This window comes from Phodopus roborovskii, unplaced genomic scaffold (assembly GCF_943737965.1).
Source record: "Phodopus roborovskii unplaced genomic scaffold, PHOROB, whole genome shotgun sequence".
Classification (NCBI taxonomy): domain Eukaryota; kingdom Metazoa; phylum Chordata; class Mammalia; order Rodentia; family Cricetidae; genus Phodopus; species Phodopus roborovskii.
Window position 1 is genome coordinate 37307984 of NW_026126433.1, and position 15722 is coordinate 37323705.

A 15722-nucleotide genomic window follows, 5' to 3' on the forward strand; every position below is an offset into this window, starting at 1 on the left:
GATGTGATTGGCTGGCTGGCATGCTTGGTGGGCGGGGATTGTCACGCGGAGAGCCTGGTGCCTTTTCTGTACATTGTTGCGTAATGTGCCCAGCTAGTAGGCAGAGGATGCACAGGTGCTTTCTGTCCCCGGTGCTTTCTGTCCCCAGGTGTTTTCCAGCTGGAGGTAGCGAGTGTGTGCAAAGCGCTGAGGGGAAAGCTGGGGACGCTGGGATGTTTTCAACACAACCGCAAGAAACCCAACATATTTTCAAACTTCTGTTATTTGTTAGCATTTGGGGAGGTGAGGATTGACAGGTGTTCTCAATCCTTCCCCCGTGTTTTTTTTTTTTTTTTTTTTTTTTTGGTTTTTCTTTTTTGGTTTTTCAAGACAGGTCTTCTATGCTTTGGAGTCTGTCCTGGAACTCAATCTGTAGACTAGGCTGGCCTTGAACTCACAGAGATCCTCCTGTCTCTGCCTCCTGAGTGCTATGATTAAAGGTGTGAGCCACCACCGCCAGGCCCCCCGATTTGAAGAAGGAATGAAACACAAGAGGCTAAGATTTCAAATAATGTCTGTGAATAAAATTTTATAGGCTTTCTCATAAGGTCTGGTCCATTTTATTACTAGGTGGCATTTTGGGAGTTATGAAATGTTTTTCTCATCTTGTCTACCTAGTTTACTGCTGACTGAAGATTGAGACTGTGTATTTACTGAGTTCTCGTACTGGTTCAAATTAGTGCTTGTTGATTCACTTGGGTTTTCTCATATTTCCCAATGAAATTCCTTTTTCTAGGTAGAGTATGCCTTTTTAAAAGGCAGTTGAAATTTTATTTAAAAGTTTATTTTCAGATAACCCCCTCTTTCTCCATCCTGACCTCAGTTTCCCCTTCCTCCTCTCCTCCCAGCACACCATTCCACCCCATCCACTCCTTTTCTGTTTCTATTAAGAAAAGAACAGGCCGGAGGATATCAACAAAACATGGCATATGAAGTTGCAACAAGACTAAGCAAGCACCTCGCCTTGTATTAAGGCTGGGCAAGGCAACCCAGTATGAGGAGTAGGGTTCCGGGGGCAGGCAAGGGTCAGAGACAGCCCCTGCTGTTAGGAGTCCCACAAGAAGACCAAGCTGCACAACTGTTAACATTTATGCAGAGGGCCTAGGTCAGTCCATCTTGTGGTTGTTAGTTCAGTCCCTATGAGCCCCTATGAGCTGAGGTTAGTTGATTCTGTGGGTTTTCTTGTGGAGTCGTTGGTCCCTCTGGCTCCCACTATTTTTCCTTCCTCTCTTCAACACGATTCCTCCTAATGTTTGCCTGTGGATCTGCATGTTTCCATCAGTTACTGGACGAAGCATCTCTGATGACAACTGTGCTAGGCACCAATCTATGAGTATAGCAGAATATAGTTAAGCATCAGTACATTGAGGTTGTTTTTCTCCACTTGTGTTTGGTTGTATCCTAGGTCTCTGGGCTGTCTGGCACTCCAGGCACTGTCAGGGGTGGGCCCACTCTTGTAGCATGTGTCTCAGGGTGAACCGACCAGTCATTGGTTGGCCACTCCCACAATTTCTGTACCACATTTACCCCAGCACATCTTGCAGATAGAGCAGATCATAGGTTGACTGTTGTATGGCTGGGTTGGTGTTCAGTCCTTCTACTGGAAGTCTTGGGTTACATGAGATGGCCAGTTCAAGTCACATATCTCCTATTGCTAGGAGGCTTAGTGGAGATATCCTTGTTGACTCCTAGAGTTTCCTTTGCACTAGGTTTCTGACAAACCTCAAAATGCCCCTCTTTTCCAGTTGTCTCTTTCAATAACCCCATCCATCTTCCTCACCTGATCTTTCATGTTCCCATTCCCACCTGCCCCCAGTCTGTTTTCCCTTCCCAGGTAAATTCATACATACCCTCTTGAGTATTCCTGGTTACTTAGCTTCTCTGGGTCTGTGGATTATATCATGATTATGCTTTATTTCATGACTGATATCCCCTTCCGAGTGAGTACATACCATGTTTGTATTTCTGGGTCTGGATTACCTTACTCAGAATGATTTTTTTTTCTAGTTCCACCCATTTGCCTTTGAATTTCATGATGTCCCTGTTTCTTAAAAGCTGGTTAATATTCCATTGTGTAAATATACAATATTTTCTTTATCTATTAGTCAGCTAAGGGACATCTAGGTTCTGGCTATTATGAAGAAAGCTGCTATGAATATAGTCAAGCATATCTTTGTGATATGATTGAGCATCCTTTGGGGTATATGCCCAAGAGTAGTATAGCTATGTCTTAAGGTAGATTGATTCACAATTTTCTGAGAAACTGCACGGGCTGTACAAGTTTGCACTCCTACCAGCAATGGGGAAGTGTTCCCTTTGCTTCACATCTTCTCTAATATGAACTGTCACGTGTGTTTTTGATCTTAGCCATTCTGACAAGATGAAATCTCAGAGTCGTTTTGATTTACACTTCCCTGATGTCTAAGGATCAGTGTTGAACAGTTCTTTAAGAGTTTCTCAACATTTAAGATTCTTCTGTTGAGAATTCTCTGTTTAGATCTGCACCCCATTTTTTAATTGTATCATTGGTTTTTGATGTCTAGTTCCTCAAGTTCTTTATATATTTTTGGAAATCAGCCCTTTGTTATTTGTGGAGTTGGTGAAGATCTTTTCCCATTCTGTAGATTGCCATTTTGTCCTTTGCCTTACAGAAGCTTTCAGTGTCATGAGGTCCCATTTATTAACGCCAATTTTAGTGTTTGCACTATTGGTGTTCTTTCTGTTCAGGAAGTTGTTTCCTGTGCTAATGTGGAGAACCACATTCTTTCTTGTGTGCTAATAATGTTGCTAGACTCCTCTGGTATTAAACCAGCCTAACATTTATAAGTTCACACTCTTCTTGATCATGAGGAATTGCTGATACTTAAAAAAAATGTTTGTTTTCTTAATAGACATTAAGATTACTTTTGTGGTGCTTTTTGTAGGGATCTAAGGAAGGTCTGAGTGAGTGGGACCCTGAAAGAGTGTTCTATGTTGACATGTTGACAGGGGGAGGGTCATGTCCCAAGATCTCCAACTGGTGAGAAAACAACAAAGCTGTTCTGCAGGCTCAAGAGAAATAATGCAGCTTTCCTGGAGAGGACAAGAATGAGTGTTTGTGAGTGGCTGATCAGTGTGTGCAAAGATGAGCAACTATTGTGACTTCCTTTTGCAGGATGTTTACAGTGGAGACTGCTGGCCTCCAGAGGAAATCTCTGTAGAGGTCATGGAGCCTCAATAACTCCTCCCCCTCTTCTGTATCTAATAGACACACTGAGGTTCCAGATTTCAGCAGGTAAGAAAACTCTCACCCAATCTCAGCTTCACTGCAAGTGTGTCTGTGTGTCTGCCCTTCCTTCGTACCCTCTCTGCCCCTAGTTAGGGAGGGTTCCACGACCCACGCCATGCATGACTGGGCAACTTTCCTTACTAAATATTGGTATCAAGGTTATCATCACTTCATAAAATGAATACACTTTTTCACTTCTCAGAATTGAATAAGAGATGAGACTTACTGATTCTTTGGAAATTTGATAGATTTTGTTGTTTAAGCTCTGATACTGACAACCCTTGGAGGGCAGCAGGGGGCTGAACCTTGCAGGTATCTGGCATGGTTTGTCTTCAGTCATTTATTCCTCTTAGAAACTCATGTTATATTTGAGATTGCAAGTATATTGGTATAACATTGGGTGAAGAGATAGGCTACTGAAACTATTGTAAATATTGATGAGACAGCAACTTGACCAAATCTTATCTTACTTAGCAGAGTGACTCAGCAAATTCAGTCTTTCAGGAAGAACTAGCTTACACAAAGGCTTGTAGATGAATTTTACAACAGCTCTGTTCTTTAAAAGCCCCACACTTAATGACCCAAATTCATCAATAGTTAAATTGGTAAATCATGGTGTATAATATAGTAGATTTCTGGGGAATAAAAGGAAATGAACTAGTCTTGATACTCAACAGGAATTCTGTAATGTTGCTGAGTAGAAGAAAGCATACTTAACAATGCCCATTTTATGAGACACGGTGGATACAACCCTTGAGAAAGGTAAGACACATTGTTAGAGAAATCAGATCAATAGTAGCTTGAGTCCTGGAGGTAGGGGAAAGAATAGAACATAGAAAACCTTGGAGGTGGCAAATTGTTTTGTGCTTTGTAGTGTTAGTGGTGACAAGCAGGACATGTCAAAATTCATCCAATTATATTTTCAAAAGTTATTATTTTATGTATATGCATGTATTTCTTGCATGTAAGTCTATGTACCATATGCATGCCTAGCACCCTTGAAGGGCATTGGATCACCTGGCAATGGAGTTACAGATGGTTTGTGAAGTGCCATGTGGGTGCTTGGAATTGAACTCAGGACCTCTGGAAGAGGAGTAACAACTCCTAACCCCTGAGTCATCTCTTCAGCCCCAAATTGTGTTTAATGAAATTGATTTTAAAGATTACATTGACATAAAAATGATTGTAACACTTGTTTATACCTTTTTAAATTACATACCATCTCCGTCCTTATCTTCCTAATACTATTTAAACCTTCCAAGCCTTTTCTTAATAATTGTTAAGTGTTTTATTGATCATTTTAAGTAATCTTAATTTTGTTCTATTGAGAAACTTTAATGTTTTTCTTTTCACCCCTTTCTGCCTTAAATGTATTCATCCTTCCTACTTGAGCCTGTTTTGCATTTCTTTTTCTGGTCTCTGGAATAAAATATTTTATTCTTTTCAATGTCTATTTTTATAGGTTTACATCTCTTGTTTCTGCTTTAGTTGGATCGATCAGTATTTCTGTTCTACTTACTTTTCAGCTAACTTCAAAGTTACCCATTTTGTTTTTCTTCATTCCACAGATAGGGTGTGGGGGCCAGAGAACAACTTTCAGGGAGTCAGTTTACCATGTGGGATCTGGAGCTTGATCATTAGCAGGTCATCAGGCCTGTACAAACATCTCTACTTTCTGAGCCACCTCTCCATCCTCCATTCTTGCAAGACAGCTCAGAGGCTCTTTTCTTATGCCCAGTTGTTGGAGGGAACTATTTAGAAAGCAGCCTTACCTGTGGTATGTGGTGACCGGATGGAGTGTCATCATGGTCCTCCCATTGCAGAACACTTCACAGATGTCTTGAGGAGACTGCCCGCCAGCTGCAACCATGGCTGCTGCTGAAGCCACAGTTTCTACTTCAGGAGCTCTTTCTCCACTGCAGCCACACCAGCTGCTTACATCAGTAAAGGAACATCAACCAGCCACTACAGGGCTTCTCTTTCTGTAGCTGTTCTCACTCAGGGTTTGGAGGGTTATCAGTGACTCGGGGAAAAAAAAAAAAGGCTTGCAATTGGTACTTAGGTAAAGCCTAGGTGGAACTAGAAGCTGTCTGTGTAAGGCTATGATTGGTAGAATCTATGCATAGGCATGTTACACCTATCATTAGTGATATAAGCAGGATGATTTCCATACATTTGAAGTTCATTTAGGAGGATTTTCTCTGTGTGTGTCCCAAGGACTGCAGCGTTGAGCCCAATAAGGGCTTCTCTGAATGGCCTTTGGCTGAGATGCCATCTTGTTCATTGGTATAATGGGCTGGACAGGTTTCATGAGGAGCAGCCTCAACAATAGCAACAACAGAAATGAGGCCATGAAGAGGTCCAGACCAGCCACTGTGAGCTAAGAGCCCTGGCATCCAAGCTCTGAGATAGGTTATTAAGAGGTAGCTGAGTATTCCAGACAATCACCAAGGGATGAAGCTACAATAAGCGAACACTAGGAAGAATGTTATTGTGGCAAAGTCTCTGCATGATGAGATTGCTGTAAGCCAAGGCTATTGGTACAGCAAGACTTGGTCACTAAAGTCTGAAAATTCACTAAAGTTTAAAGAGTCAAACTGTATCTGCAGCCTCTAAATGGTGATCCTCTAGCCCAGAAAATGGCTCATTTTGAGCAATAACATCTTTGCCCTCAAAAGCATGGAGCTGTAACCCTCTGACTCAGGGCATAGAGCTATCCATCTCTACATTAGAAACCCCATCTGTAAGCTTTCAGAACTTGGGGCCTGCAACATTAAGAGAGAGGCTCCCTGCTACTTGCAGGTGTGTTTGGATAAAGCAAAAAGAGCCCTTACCCAACCGCTTGTGACAGTTTCAGGGCATTGTGTATGTGTGTTTTTAAACCAATGTTGATAAATAATCAGCATACAACAAACTGAACATATCTGAAATAGAATGTTTGATGAGTTTTGACATCTGTATACCTGTAAAACTCAGCCTGCAAACAAGATAATAACACATACATCCCCATTCCTCATCACCCCTTGCACTGCATGGAGTTTCTACATTTCTCGACTCATTTTCCCTTCAGCCTTTCTCAGTGTCTCATCGTGCATACTTGTCTTCCATTGCTGTGTCCTCAGGTTCACTCATATTTTCTTCTATATCCGAAGTTAATCCTACCAGTATATTTTCATACCAGATTATTCTGCTTCTATCAGCAGGAGTTAATTGAATCTCTTAAAAATATCTTCTATTTCTCTACCCAACATAGCCTTTCTTTTCTCTCCTCCACACATAATTGAGTTATAATATATAAAAGTCATAGTAACAATTAATTGTCCTTGTCTACTCATTTTGTCATCTGAGTCACTTCTGGCTCAACAGGTTGATTTTTTTTTTAATCATGAGTTAATATCCTATGTCTTTGCTTGGTAATATTTGATTGGTCATTTTACTTTGTTAAATGCTATATATTTCTATTTTCTTGTGCTTTTCTTTAGGATATGGTTTATTATTGGGAATGCTTGCTTTTGCTCCTTTCTCTTATGCTTTGTTATCTGAGAGCAGAGCAACCACTAAGACTAATTTTCTCCACTACTGATGTGGCACCCTTCTGAGCACTCCACCTGATAGCTTTTCCATTTTGGCTGACATGAACACAAACTATTTCTAGCCCTGTGTGAATTCCAAGGATTGTTCCTTCTTTCAGTCCTTTCAAGTTGTTCTTTCCCTGGCACTGTGTAGTTTCCTCCCACACACACACTGATCAGTATTCAGCTAGAGCTTCAAGGGAGATCCTCACCAGAGTTCCAGGGTGCTTTTGGCTTTCTCTTCTTTATGCTGCTTCCTCCTCCCTGGTCCTCTGCCTGCAAGCTCTTCTCCCTCTGGCTATCCTGGACACTTGGGCCCATTTGCTCAACCCAAGGAGACTCCAGGGCTCTGAGTGCTTGTCCTTCTTGATGCTGCATTCTGGGTCCCCTGCCTTGCAGCAATTGATGTAGTCACAGAGCTTGCTTTGTTTCTGTTCTTCCAGTAATAATTAGTTATCTTGGCTCCCTGATGTCCAGTGTCTAAATTCATTATTCTTCATATTTGGTCAAGATTTTTAGATGCTTCAGGCTGTTGGGCGAATCTATGTTCCCTGTTACTCCACCTTGATTCAAATAACTTTCTCTTATTTTAACACTTAAAAATCAACATTATACTCAATTACTAACTTTTTGGATAAGTAGGTGGTCAGGACAGATCACCCTGAAGAGTGAAGAGTAGGTGACTTTTAAAATGTGGGGTAAAACAATAGAAAGGAACAGAAAGAAAATAATTCCAGACATGGGAATGGGCTACACAAAGGCCCAGATGGTTAAGATCTAGACATGTCCTCAGTACAGAAGAAAGCCTGCTTTGGTAGTGCTGTCATGATTCTGTTCAGACAGAGAATGGGGTGTGTTGAGGTTGGAATAATGAACAGGCAAACAGGGACTTGGGTGTGGCCATTATGAAGAATTCAAATTGTAATCTCAATAAAATGGCCATTTAAGGGGTTTATATTATTTTAATTGACAGAACACATGCATTTATTGTATATACACATGATATTTTTATATGTGCACACATCATTAAATGGCTAAATTGAGCTAATTAATGTATTACCTTTTGTACTTTTTTTTTTTAATGAGAACACCTTATGTCCCTTTTTAAAATTGCATTTATTTTGGGGAAATGTGCACATGCTATGGTACATAAGGGAAATCAGAGGACAGCTTGTGGGAATCCATTCTCTCCTTTTATCATGTGGGTTCTGAGGCCCAAATACAGGTCTCCAGGTTTGGTGGCCAACACCTTTACCTGCTGTGCCATCTCTCTGAGCCAGAAATCTATTATTACGTAAATGCTTTTAAAAACATGTCATAATATGATTTATAGGTTCACATCAGTGTTACTGCTGTTTGGAGAATGACTCAAGGTGGTAAGAGTAGAGACTGGTGACATGGCTCCTTGGTTAAGGATGCAGAGAAATTGGACAGCTGGAGCTCTCAGAACCTACATGGTGGTAGAAAAGAACAGACTCTTACAAGCTGTCATCTCACCCCCACATGTGAGCCACACCCCTACCCCCAAAATAAATGTTTTTAAAAGCAGTAAGAATTGGCAGGGTAAGATCTGTGAAGAGGCTCCTTTGAAAGTCAAGGTGATGAAAGCCATGGGTGTGTCTGAGTGGTAGAGTACTTACCCTCGTATCACAAGCTGAGGAAAGAGTCTAGGTGAATACTGCATGAGACAAGAGCATCACAAGCTCAAGGCCAACTGTAATAACTTATTGAGACCTAGACTCAAAATATAAAAACTGAAAATGCCTGGGGATGTAGCTGAATGGCAAAGCTCTTCCCTAGCATGCACAAGGTCTTAGCATCCTTAGGATTTAATCCTCAGGACCTGGGGGACTTAAGAAAGTCTAGGTGTAAGTGAACCTAGATGGCAGCCTAGAATAGAAATGCACTGACAGAGGTAGAGAGCAAGAAAGGCTAGGACGTATCTCAGGGGGGAGTAGAACTTATAGACCCCATGTAAAAACAAGAGAAATGGAGTAACCTAAAGGTAGGTACTTGAGTAATCAAGTGGCAAGTGGTCTTTTACTGTGGATCTAGGGTAGAGGGAGACAGTGCTAGTGCCAAGGAGGGTCTAAAGCACTGCAGAACTTCTAGAATCTGTTCATCTCATTCTTTGATATATTTTTTTCATTCTTAAATTCTAAATAAACACACAACTTTATCTATTTTTTCAACCAGATCAATTACGCCATTCAGAAATTTTAGAGGATGGCAGATTTTGGTTGGGGTAATCTGGTGATTAAGGGATCCATTATGGACATGTTAATTTCTAGATGCCTATTATATATTCAAGTGAGGATATAAAGTGGGCAAGAGGCCATATAAGTTTGAAGTTCTGGTCTTGAAATAGAATTTGGAAGTAAGGCACAAAAAGATGGTATTTAAATTCATGGAAACGGATGAGATAACCTAAGGAAAGAGTGGAGAGGCAAAAAGAGAGAAAAGGGACCCAAGATGGAGTGCTGGGGAACACAAGCATTTCAAAGTCATAGAAATAAGACCAAGTAAAGGTGACTAAGAAGGAATATAGGGAGAATTAGAAAGAATAGAGGAAAACCAAGGGACGAGAGACCCCAGTACACTTACTGGGGTTTAATAAGAGCCTCCTGAGTCCCCGTTCTTTTATAGTCAAAGGAATAGATTAGATAAAGCAAAGGTTAAATGAGGAAAATGAGCAATAAAGAAATACACAATTTTGTGTCTAATTAGATGTCAGAATATTGTATTGCACAAGTCCAATGAAGAAAAACAGAATAAGGGAATAGTAATGGACAAAGCTTGAAATTCAGGGTGGTCAGAAAAGCCCCTGGGTAAGACAATAGACTAGAAGCAACTGAAAAGCCAAACCAAGAAAGGCCTAAATACCATTCCAGGCAGGAACAGCAGCCTGGTGTTAGGTGTGTTTGAATAACAGCAGAGCCACTCCTACAACTAGAATAAGGTGGATGGTATGGAAATGGGGTATTAGATGGTGAGCAAGAGTCAAGCCACATAGGACTTACAAGGCCACCATAAAGACTTAGAATTTTGTCTAAATGAGGGAAAGCCACTGGAAATTTGGGTGGGCGGGCTCTCTCTCTCATGTGAACATAGAAGGTGTACTCTATCCCCAAGTGTGCTGCAAAGCACCCAAGAGCAACACAGTGTGTTCTTGAAAGTGTAGCTGAGTTTTTCCCAGTGCTGGTTTGTGTTAAATGCCCGATGCTCTTTGTGTATTACTTCCATCCTGTTCAGATAAATAATGGCAGCCAGTGTTCTTTGTAGGGACTACATTGGCCTCTGCTAAAAACCCCATGAGAGGTGTTTCATCTCCCCCTCACAACTGTAAGAAACAGATTCTTTGATTAGCCCTGTTTGTAGACCACGAAATTGGAGCCTAGAGTAGAAAATTGACTTCCCCAACTGACACTGCCCATTTTCCAACATCCATGACACTTTAACACTCTCAAAGAAATCATGTTTATCATAGATGTGTTAGGAGTTTGAGGATCTGAAAATCTACCAAAGCAGGAATTTCTGAGTTCCATATATATATAGACAGGGTTTCTCTGTGCTTTGGAACCTGTCCTGGAACTAGCTCCAGACAAGATGGTCTTGAACTCACAAAGATCCGCCTGCCTCCCGAGTGCTGAGATTAAAGGTATGTGCCACCACTGCCTGGCATGTTCCTACATTTTGAGTAAATCAACCCTAACTGTTTGTTCCTTGTGCTGGCTGAGTCTGTATACCTACAACCATGTATTGGGTCACATGGATGTTGCTTCTTGCATTGTCCTGTAATATTTCTCTCAATTCCTGCTCATGGTGTGCCATGGCCTGCTTTGGGCAGTTTGTTCCTTCCTGGACTCTTGAAATAAACTCCCTTCATGAAAAAGGCCTCTATCTCTTCTTGCTCTCTTCAACTTATCCTATGTTCTGTGGCCAGAAACACAATTTGCTGAAACACAGGTCTGATGATGCTCTTCTGCTTACAAGTTTTCATGAGTTAGTTCCTTTGCCTTGAAGTCCAGACCTGGTAACCCAATTTCCCCTGTGTGATCTCAGCATTATTGCTCCTCTGCCCATGTGAGCACATGCTTTGGGAAGCAAGCCCCACTCCTGCTTCTGCTTAATGCTTACATTTCTGTACTTCTAGCTTCTTTTCTACCCTCAGAGCTTCTGTCCCAAAGATGCTGAAGATTTAGATCAGGGATCACCTTTCAATGAGGACATTTCTGAGCAGCACGAGTGACCCATTCCCTCTGTTTTCATTCCCACATCATACCTGATACATTTCTCAACACAGTCCCTGTCACACCTTTGGTTTGCCTCCCTCCCCCCACACATGGCTGTCATGCAACTTTATGCTCTTTGGTGGGCTATGATTCATTTATCTTTGAGTTCTTATTCATCTTGAATTTCTAGATATTGTAGACACTCAATAAGTGAATGACTTCACAGAAGAGAGGAGAAGGTAAAGGGAAGGTGAATATCCCAGAGTGGGTGGTAATACATATTGCTTCTCTGTGTGTAAGGCATCTATAATTGGGGAAGAGGGGTACAGTGAATCAACACTTGTATGAGACACCTTCTCCTCACAATTCCAACATGAAGGTCAAGGTAGATGCTCTCTAATCCTGCCATCGACAGTTCACCTGCCCTTTGCCCATTTGGGCTACTTCCTTTCAGGATGCTCAGTGTTGTGCCCTCATGTTCCATCTCGCCATCCCTTTGTGGGGAATAGAAGAAGCCCTCGTGAATGAAGCCCCGAGAGAATGTGTGTTGTTGACATTGGCATGGCTACATCAAGTACCATAGCCTTACACCAATGGAAAGTGGCAAAGCCTTCCCTCAGCACCCTAAGTTGAGGCTTGGAGGGATGCTGGACACTTATGGCCTAAAGACTGCTCCCCTGCAGACACTACTCCTACCAAGTCCAAACCTTGTAGCTCAGTTTCCCCAGTCTGATTTCCGCTTATCTCCACCACTCCACTATTGCCCCTCTGCCTGTGTGAGCACATGCATTGGGAAGCAAGCCCCAATCTTGCTTGTTTGAGCTAAACCTGTCTTCTTGATCCAGTAGTAAGCCATAAACATCCTTGTTTATCTATATTTAAGAACCCAGCCTCCATGTTCAACTGTATATAATAAACACCGAGTTTCCAGTGTGCTGAGCTCCTCCAGACAGCCCAATCCAGCCCATCCAAGATATCTGTGTATGTGTCTTTGTGTGTCTGTCTTTTGTCCATTTCCTCATGGCCCCAGCCAGTCCCACTTTGGAGCTGTGTTAGATGAGTCACCTACCCATATTCTGGGAGCGAGGTCATCAGATGATATATACTTTCGTAGCTCACTTCTATCCCTTGGGTTCTCTCTGTGACTGCAGTGAAGGAAAGCCTCTGGAAAAAATGCGTAGGCCTCTGAGCAAGAACCTTTCAGCCTAATTGTCAAGATCTAGTGCTCAAGGCATTTGGGGCTTGTGAAACCCATTTGGCTAGCCACCCCTTCTTTTTTTCTCTCTTGGGCTGTCAGACACTGCTGGATCACTGGGATCTGTTCCCCACAATGGGAGTTTCCAGTGTTACTCAGGTTTCCAAAAGATGCTAATATTGGAACAGAAACAAGAGTATAAGCCAAAATCAGAATTAGGGCTCATAACAGAGAAATAGCCTTACTTCATCTCTAGCCCTGTAAATTACAAACAATTTACAAGCTGAAGTGTCAGCCGGTAAGGGTTCCCATGGCTTCAAATCCTCACAATTAACTTGATTAGTGGATCACAATTGAGACATAATGAGAGCAGGTGTACATTTGGGAGCTTTGTATCTGGCTAAAAATATAGGCCTGACTAAACACCTGCCACTCCTCTCTGCCTTTCTCCTTTCTCCAGGGAAGTCCTAGACACTCAATAAAATTTGAGAGGAGCATATCTTTAGTCAGGAACTTTTGTACATTGTAGAAATTACAGTGTATAGAAAATTATAAAGAAAGTATAAATGAATGAAAATCTTGCCTAGAGATTGTTGTTGTTGTTTCCTCCGTCTTTTTAAAAGGTGCCTTTTCCATATTTGAGGTTATGTTGCTCTGTTCTTTTGTCTGACCTCAGGTAGAGCACAAAAGCACTACTTAATTCAGCATCCTACACTATCCAAATTGGGAGTCTGAGATAGCATAAATACTATAGCGTGTTCTCCCAGTCTTTTGCTTATGGGATACTTACCACTGCTCTTGGCAGTTGGCATTCAGGGCATCATGAACTTTATATTCACTTTGCTAGTCTTTAAAGCTTAAAAAGTGAAATGATTTACAAGAGAGTTTCCAGATGGAAAATGTTTCCATTTCCAGTAGAGTCCTTGGTTTAGGTTTTTTTGTTTTGTTTTTAAACTCAGAATCACCAAGGGTGAGTTTTACTGTCTGAGGTTGGGGAGGATAACAAACACAGTAGGTAGGACAAAAAAAAAAAAAAAAAAAGAGCAAACCAAACTTAGGTTTTTTAAAATATGTGATACTTGCTTTAAAGTCCTACCTCATCTATTCCTCCTGGAACAAAGAGCAAAAAGAAGCAGAAATACGATTTTTATCTGTGTGCTTTAAAAAGACCATGTTAAGCAGGATTCATGTGCATGCATGCCTCTGTGTCTGCAATGAAATCATGTTTTAAAGAGGATTCAGCTGCATTATATTTATAACTATGTGTTGCTCCCAGCTCCCAGCTCTCAGCGTGTCTCCTTGTGGTTGCTCACGTCTCTATTCTCTGTGTCCTGATTTCTGTTCTAAAGTATGCAGCTTTGAAGAAAGTAGACCGTCCATTCTCTCTCCTCACCAAATGCAACCCTAGCCATGACTTTCTGAGACTCCGGTCCAACGAAGATGCTTGTTCTGACAAGTTGGGCTCATTGTAGGAGGAAGTGTGACTTATTGGGGATCAAGCCTCTCCTTTTGTTGCTCTGCTTGGCTAATACAAATGGACAATGGAAACTTAGTCACATCATGGGGTCATTTGCAAATACTAACTGAACAGGCTCTCTAGGAAAAGAAAAAGTATTCTTTCTCATAAACTAAAGTTTATTGAAAGGAAGTTTATTGAAAGGAAGGCAGTTAAAATGCAGATTTCCAGGCTGCACATTCATTTTGATTTTATTATTTTTAATTGAGATTCTGGGTGTCCTGTATTTTATTATCCATCATTAATATGACAAAAATAATGCCATTGTCCCAGCATCCTTCTGGCTCTTTTAGGTTGCATGTTTTTTCTGCATAAATGACAATCACTCATTTATTGGCTTATTTCATCTCTACTAACACATTGGTCATTCACCATTTAAATACCTGATGTCATTAAAAAAACATTCGAACACTTTTTTCTTCCTCCTGCCATAAAAATACAGTGATTTGCTTTAAAAAAAAACCCTCTGAAAAAGCATCCTGGTTCTGCCTACTTTCCTAATGCTTTTGAGATAGACGTTTACAGCAAGTCAGCAGGCTGAAGCCAGAAAGCCAGGCTTCTACTTGAAAGTGCTGCACTCTGGAATCTCATCTCTATACCCTTCTTCATGATCTACCATATGTGCAGCTGAAACCACAACTTTGAGCGACTACACAGTGCTCATTTCTCCCTGCTCTGTTAAAGTAAACACAACTTACCTCTAACATATTCAGAAAAATACTTAAGTCTCAAAGTCCCCAATAATTTGGAGTACTGAACTAGATCCACCTTGACACTCCTGACAGAAGTAACACATTACTTAATAAGAGGTCTCCACAACCTGCCGCTAGAACCTATGCATGCATAACACCGATAGCCAGTCACTGTCCTCAATTTACTCTTCAGGCAGTCCTTTGCCATTAGTCAGCTTTAACTAGGCCAGAGTCCAGCAGGAAAGTGCATGGTGCACCAGATCCACCATCTCTTAGGTTGCTACTGTTTTCTCTTCTTTATTGAAAGGTTGTACTGAGCCAGGCTTTACCCATGACAGGCCAGCAACATGAACACTTTTATTGTGCTGTTCATCAGGCTTTTTCTGAGTCAGCATCTTCTCTCTGGCCTCATCATGTACAGAAGGGTTCTATGGAGAAAAGCTAATTGCATAGGGGTCTTCTATTTCCATTTGGTCAAACAAACGAGCAGTACATACTTTAACTCTGTCAACCATTTTACTCTTAAAAAGCTTAATGTCTTTTTCATACAGTACCGCAGCCTCTGGGTTTAGGGGTCTTATTGTGTTGATCTTGTAAAAGACTCTTCTTGTGTACATTAAGACCTGTCACATATGATTATGGTTCTGCCTCCTCTTTGCAAATGCCCTCTTCACATCCATTTCACCTCAAGTGGAATTAATTAGTGGGTGAAAGACGGGAGTGTCAAACAGCAAGCGTGGACAGTTGCCATCTGGATAGTTATTGTGAATATAGACCATAAACTTCAACACGCCATCCTGATATAGCCCATATCATATGAATATCACACCAAACCACACTAATGCACACAGCAATACGATGGCTGTACGTAGACACCTGGTAGCTTCTGCTTCACTACCAATGTAAATTCTGCAAGTAGTGAATATTCCAGGTTGAAGGGTCTATAAGAAGCATGGGTGCCATTTGTTGACTGTGCCTCTGGGACTGGAAATGTAGCCTTTTTTTCTGGGCAAAGCACTTTTGGGGATAGATGGCAGCTGCTTTTTTGGTACAGTTCATGGAGGACTGTTTTTCACATCTCCTGCTAACATCTTCTCTTCACCTTCAGTTCCTTTGTGCACAGAGCTTGCAGACATGCTCCACAAAGGGTTCATAACATGTACTCCAAACAAAGAACTTCAGTGTTGTGGCATCAAACTTTCCTGTCC

General features: G+C 41.4%; 1 pseudogene; it reads right to left on the minus strand.

Moving 5' to 3' along the window:
• Positions 1–14701: 14701 nt before the first annotated feature.
• LOC127223241 (AKT-interacting protein-like) lies at positions 14702–15722 on the minus strand (annotated as a pseudogene).